At 50.8% G+C, this 6,822-nt stretch overlaps 1 protein-coding gene across 1 annotated transcript in view; it reads right to left on the bottom strand.

The window, feature by feature from the left end:
• Sephs1 (selenophosphate synthetase 1) overlaps window positions 1–311 on the bottom strand; it is a 26,025-nt gene extending 25,714 nt beyond the window's left edge. Inside the window, exon 1 of the mRNA XM_013014607.1 lies at window positions 193–311. The gene's annotated coding sequence lies outside the window, so the exon portion shown is untranslated. The remainder of the gene's footprint in view (window positions 1–192) is intronic.
• Between the last annotated feature and the right edge of the window lie 6,511 nt (window positions 312–6,822).

Raw genomic sequence — 6,822 nt, 5'->3', positions numbered from 1 at the left:
CTTTTTAAAGCGGCCCCACCAAGCCCCGGCTCTGCCCCTCTCCAGGCAGGGCTGGAGAGGCCTCCCGGGCGCGACTCCCCGGCGGTTCCGGGCGGCCCGGAGGGGGATTTGCAACGGCCGCCGCGGGCCTGCGGACCGATATTCCCCTTTAAGCCTGGTGTCTCGCCCCCCCTCGCCAGGCCCGCCGCTTACCGGCTCGCTTTGCGCCCTCCGCCTCCTCCCGAAAACGGGCCGCGGCGCTCCCACAATGCACCGGGCGCGCCGGGCTCCCTTAAGCGTCGCCTGAATAAAAATGCCGCTCCGGGCGGGCGGGCGGGCGGAGGCCGGGCTGGGCCTGGGCTGGGCGCGGCCCTCCGGGAACCGGGCCGCCGCGGTCCCGCCGGGTCGGCGTAAGGGTCCTTTAAGGCCTGCCACCTCCCTTTAAGAGGCGGCGGGCCGCGGCTGGGTGGCTGCGTGCGGCCCGGGAAGGGGGCGGGGGCGCCGTGCAGGCCCGAGCGCGGCAATGATTGGTCTCGGGGGAGGGGTGGGGGGGTTGCAAACCCGGGGAGCGGTGGCATCCGTTGCACGATGAAAAAAAAAAGAAGGGGGGGGGATTGATTTCAAAAAGTTGCATTGGCGGCGGCAGCCCCGGGCGCCGGGGCCACCTACTTTCCCTCCCTCCCTCCCGCCCCTCGGCCCGCCGGCTGGACCAGGCAGGGGGAGGGTTTTGTGCAATCTTGCCGGGCTGGCACCGCGCATCGCCGGCGGGATTCGGCCGGTACCGGCTCCCTGCGAGCGAAGGTGCTGGAAGACAAAGACCCAGGAAAGCGATTTGCAGAGGGAAATGATTTGCAATTTAATTTGCGGGGTAGAGGGGGGGGGGGAGAAGGAGGTGGGGGAGACCCGGCAGCCGCTGCTGCCCAGGGAAGATTTGAAAAATCCACCGCCGCGAGCCCCGGCGTCTCCTTCCACCTATTGTCTGGCCGGGCCCCGGACTGCGCGGGAGCCTGCGTGCGACGTGCAAATGTCCTGCGAAGTCTTCTTTTGGAACATTCGAGACGCTGGGTGGGAAAGTCTCGGGAGGGAGGGGGGCGGTGGGAAAAAGCGTGGCGGTTCCCCGGGTTGCGCGGTGTGTTTTCCCGCACGTCGCGGTCAACATGGCAGCCCGATCCTGGGTCTGTCTGCTTTGCCTTGGCCTCCGCGGCGCAGCTCCACCTCCCGAAGTGTGGGTTTGGGGTTTGTTTGTTGAATGCATTGTCTGTCGGTGCAAACAAAGACAACAAAACGAAATGCTTCCACACGTCGTGCCGGGATCGCTTTAGAAACGCGCGAGGATAGATCTAACTTTCTTGGTCTTCTTTTTTCATGGGCCAGCCCTTTTACAATGATTTGGGGGTCGAAATGTGGCGGGGGTCACGGAACTAGGCTTTATCCGGTTTGCACGCCTCCACGCTTCAACGTCTCGCTTTGGCATCCTCTGGTCGCCAGGTTCCTGGGGTTTGATGAATCTAGGTGGTGCCAGATGGGCGCAGGCTTCTCCGGTCGGTCTTTGTGTCCTTTCTCCCAACCCCACGATAACTTTCGTGGATGTGCTCTGTGAAAACAGTCGAAGAGCAGCGGCACCCTGCGGTTGACAACCCTGGAGTTGCTTGTGAGTCTCTTGGAAAGAAGATTTGGGTACCCACCAGCACCAAGAACCAGCCCTAGGACTCCTGAGTCAAAAAGGAGGGATAAAAAAGTACCTTTATTCCTGCCCCCACTTTTAAATTGGTTTTGCGTTTTGAACATTGAGGGCTTTCTTTCCTTTTATTTTTCACTTGGTGTCACCCAAAAGGCCAAGAAGTAATGTTTGTTTTTGAGCCCCCCCAAAAAACCTTTTTTTTCCAATTAGGGTGGGGGAAAAAGACTTGGGGTGAGGGAAGGTAATATATAAAGGTCAGGGGTAGCGGATGAAGATTTGTGTCACACTAAGAAGTAGCTTTTGCTCTGCTGTGAGGTTGGAAGGTAGCCACCCCCAGAAGAGACAGCAAGATCACACTTCTAGTTAAGAGGGCATTGTACCAGCTCTGCCAGCAGTGATCCCAGCACGTGTACTTAAACTGAAAGCAACTGGGGCTTGTCAGGGGAAGTTGGTGTGATTTAACATGTCAGAAGAAGCAGAGCATCACAGCTCCCTTCCTCACAAATACCACCTGATTTCTAGCTTGGAGGGACTGGACGGGTAGTAAGGCCACCAACGAGTCGAGGAGCCTACTGGAGGAAGCAAGCTAGTTTGGGGTTGAGTTGAGTTGTGGAAAGGAGCTCTGGGCTTGAGATTCAACTCTGGATGCCATCACCTTCTAACTCCGGAAGAGGGGTAGGATTAACCCTGCTGGAGCCAGATTGCTGGAGAGGAAGTGAGGAGACCTTGGACAGAGCTCCACAGACTAGGAAATCATCCCAGCCATCACTAGCCAGCTGTGTCCCCACAACAAACCTTTCCCACCAATCTGGAGATTTCTTCACTAAGCTGCAGCTACTCTCAACCCAATACCCTTAGGTCCAGACCTTTGTCCTCTTGAAGCTCCTCCCCAACCCCTCCCTGCTCCAAGTTCCCTATAGGGTTCACCTGAACCCCATTCCTGGAAGCCACCTCCCTTCTCAGGTTTTACTGGTACCAAGATAGATAGATGAAGAGACAGGGAAATTAAAATTTAATACCTATTAAAAGGACCAGGTTTAGACCTTAAACCCGGGAAGCTGAAAAAACAAGCAAACATCCCCTGGAGCAGTTAGCTCCCTCCCCTCTTCTTTTAGGTGTTAAGTTACATGAATGTGGGATCATCTAAATCTGCCTTCTTTGAGATGCTAAAAAACCTGTTAAGTCTCCCATTTTGAGTGAAGGAGCAAGAGCTCACCTGCTCAGTATTTATTCTGGGTACCCTAATCCAATCCCCACGTTTAGAATAATAAGCAGCGTGCATTTAGCTGCCCTAAACCAATTGTCTAAAGATTAGAGGTTGCTCGCTAGACGTAACCACGTGCATTCTCCCAGCTCAGAGAGTATAAGGATGCAGGTTTAAAAAAATATATATCACTCCCATTTCTTTCATGGGAATCAGGAAACATTTCTCTTTTCCATGTCTCCCTCCTTTATCCTGTTATACTAAAATCCATGCTAAAACTTCTACCTTGTGAGACTCCCCTTTTTTGTGACACCATCTAAAATGCTTTTCACGCATGGATCTCAAGGATCTGTGATTCTGCGTGGAAACTGGGAAGCTAAGGAAGTTCTTACCCAACCTCTGGCGAGGTGATGGGTGCGCTCCCCATCCTCACCCACTTCTGAAACCTGAGCCCTGGTTCCCCTGGGCAACATACTTGACTGAGGCTTATTAAAAACACCAATTTGCCAATTTGAAAAGTTATACCTAATGGGTGTAATAGGTTGAATTATACTCTCCAAAAGATTTGATGAAGTCCCCTCCCCCTCCTAGTACCCATGAATGTGCTCTTATTTGGAAATGGGGAGGAGTGGGGATTTCCAATCAGTGGTAGAGCACTTGCCTAGCATATGTGAGGCTCTGAATTCCATTCCCAGCATGGGAAGGAAGGAAGGAAAGAAGAAAACCCTGGCACCAGTAGCTCATTCCTGGACTCCTAGTTTCTTGGAAGGCTGAAATCTGACGGTTGCAGTTCAGAACCAGCCCCGACAGAAAAGTACAAGTCCACAAGGAAGCTCAAGGCTATCAAACTCATATTTTCAATTAACCACTAAAAAGAAATGGAGCTGTGGCTTACGTGGTGGAGCACTAGCAAAGAAGAGGAGGAGGAGGAGGCTGCGGCTGAGGAAGCAGCCGGGAGACAATGCCCAAGTGCTGAGTTCAAGGCAGGATACCAACACACACACACACACACACACACACAAATAATAATAATAATGGCTGGGTGGCCTAGTGGTAGAGTGCTTGCCTCACATGCATGAAGCCTGGGTTCGATTCCTCAGTACCACATACACAGAAAAAGATGGAAGTGAATGCTGTGGCTCAAGTGGTAGAGTGCTAGCCTTTAGCAAAAGAAGCTCAGGGACAGTGCCTAGGGGGATTAGAGTCTTTGTAGATGTAATTGAGATCAATGAAATCAGGGTGAATTGTGAATTAGAATGGGTCTAAAATCCAATGGCTATGTCTTTACAAAGAAATATATGTGTGTAGCACCATATGCTGTAATATCAGTCCCTGGGAGGCAGAGCAGGAGTATAAGTGATTCCAGGCCAGACCCAGAAATAAAATATAGAGAGAAGGATAGAATAAAATAGAGAATTTTGGAGGCACAGGTACCCAAAGAAGACCATAACAGAAAACACACACTAAAGATTGCCAACAAATGCCAGATGCTGGAAGAAGTAAGAAATGCAGCCCTGTTGCTTACGTGTATGTGCATGCAAGTGCACACATGTATGTGTAGTTATAATAAGCTGTGTTTTAGGGGCTGGGAAGGTGGCTCAGTGGTAGAGCGGTTGCCTTGCATGCCTGAGGCCCTGGGTTTGATTCCTCAGCACCACATAAGCAAAAAGAAAAAAGCCAGAAGTGGTGCTGTGGCTCAAGTGGTAGAGCGCTAACCTTGAGCTGAAGAGCTGAGGGACAGCGCCCAGGCTCAGAGTTCAGGCCCCACGACCGGACCCAAAAAAAAAAAAAAAAAGATCCAAACTATAACAGTCTTATTCTTACTCTTAAATGGCATTTTCCTCCCAGGATTGTAATGGCTTTGTGATTTTCTAAGGCTGGGCACTGGGCCAGGAGCGTCTGTCACCTCCTGGAGGTAGAGAAAATGCAAGTTGGGGCCCTCTGTATCTGGCCTTTGACTTGGAGGTGGAGAGTGATCTCTGTTTTGGCAAACCCTGCAGGGCATTCTGGTGCAAAGTTTCATTGGTGAACCACTGCTCCAGTACAACCAAGAGACCCTGGCCTTCTCTCTGTACCAGCCTGGTGCATTCCTCACGGAGTTCCACAGGTCCAAGAATGCTGCAGATTCATCCTAACAGAAGCTGCCTGATGGTGCTAAGAGTTCCCCATGCTTGGCTGGGCCTGGTTTGTCAAAGCTCATACTAGCCCTGATCTTAGGGTTCTCTCTGGACCTCCTTAAAGTTGCCCACATCAGATCAGAAATGTCCAGACTCCAGACACAGGCACAGCTGAAGTGTTTTCCCCGATGTACACAGAGCCCACAGCAAAGTGGATACTGATGGATCTGTCAGTAGTGGGGTGTCTCTGTGCTCTCCTGCCGCTGGCACCACGCTCGGCTCCTGCTTGTTCAAGGCCTGCTATCCTTCTTAGTTTAGCTTTTAAAAGCTTCAGTGCTCTAGCTACTCAGGAGGCTGAGATCTGAGGACCGCGGTTCAAAGCCAGCCGGGGGGGGGGGAAGGAAACTCGTGAGACTCTTGCTTCCAATCAACTACTCAAAGAAGCCAAAGGGGGCGCTGTGGCTCAAGCAATAGAAAACTGGCCTTGAGCAAAAGAAGCCCAGGACAGTGCCTCGGTCTAAAGTTCAAGCCCCGAGACCCACAAACGATAACAACAAGACCCCAACTTCCACGCTTGGGTGTGGTTGAAGTGGTGGAGCACTTTCTACCCTGGGTTCAATCTTGAATCCTGGAGCAAATACATACAGGAAAATAAAAATATAAAAATACAAATTTGCTCTTTAAGGCTTGCAATGATCTGGCCCCATTTGCCCTCCCCCTTCCCTTTCCACCCACTGTCTTCACTTACTCTCTCCGTCCCTTTTTCTCTCTTGTCTCTCTAAAATTACTTTCTCCTTCTCTTCTGTCTCTACACTGTCTTCACCCTCTGTCTATTTCTCTCTCTCTTTCTCCCTCTCCTCTAAGTTATCTTAGGTTCTGGAACCCAGCACTTCTAGCTTATAGAGGACAGGCTTTCCTGTGGCAGGGGCTTTTTATCATATTCTATTATTTGGTCTTTCTTCCTGCTGCGAGTCTTTCCCTACCATACCACCTTCCCTGTCTACAGCTTAAATTTCAGAGTAGCCTCAAACACCATTTCCTCTTTTCTTTAGTTAGATGCCACCTCCAAGCTTTATCAGTGTTTAAAAGTTGCCATCTCTGTCACTGTCTATTTGACATTCCAGGTGTTTGGCTCTATGTCTTAATACATGGCAAGCCTCTCTCCAAGAGTCTTAGTTGTGAGGATTCCTCTGACATAATGCTGTGTATTTTCAAATTTAGAGGATTTTTAAAAATTTTTTTTTGGATCCAGTCGTGGGGCCTGAACTCTGGGCCTGGGCACTGTCCCTCAGCTCTTCAGCGCAAGGCTAGTGCTCTGCCACATGAGCCACAGCGCCACTTCCGACTTTTTTTGGTTTTTGCTTATGTGGTGTTGAGGAATCGAACCCAGGGCCTCAGGCATGCAAGGCAAGCACTCTACCACTGAGCCACCTTCCCAGCCCTAGAGGATTTTTTTTAAAAAATGGATTAATTGAAAAGTGAAAGAGCTGAGCGCTGGTGGCTCACGCCTGTAATCCTAGCTACTCAGGGAGACTGAGATCTGAGGGTCATGGTTCAAAGCCAGTCCAGGCAAGAAAGTCCAAGGGACTCTTACCTCCAATTAACCACCAGAAAATCAGAAGTGGAGCTGTGGTTCAAAGTGGTAGAGCACTTTCCTTGGGCAAAAAGTTCAGGGACAGCGCCCAGGCCCCAAGGTCAAGCCCCATGACTGACCAGAAAATAAAATAAGTTAAAAAGTAAAAACAAAAACATCTTAATGGTGGGGCAAAGAGTGAACAAATGCAGCAGTGATATTCACTAGACACTATGTTGAAAATAAACTGTACAACAATGGCAGGGGG

This window comes from Dipodomys ordii, unplaced genomic scaffold (assembly GCF_000151885.1).
Source record: "Dipodomys ordii isolate 6190 unplaced genomic scaffold, Dord_2.0 Scaffold24, whole genome shotgun sequence".
Taxonomy (NCBI): domain Eukaryota; kingdom Metazoa; phylum Chordata; class Mammalia; order Rodentia; family Heteromyidae; genus Dipodomys; species Dipodomys ordii.
This window is presented reverse-complemented; position numbering and strand designations above follow the sequence as displayed.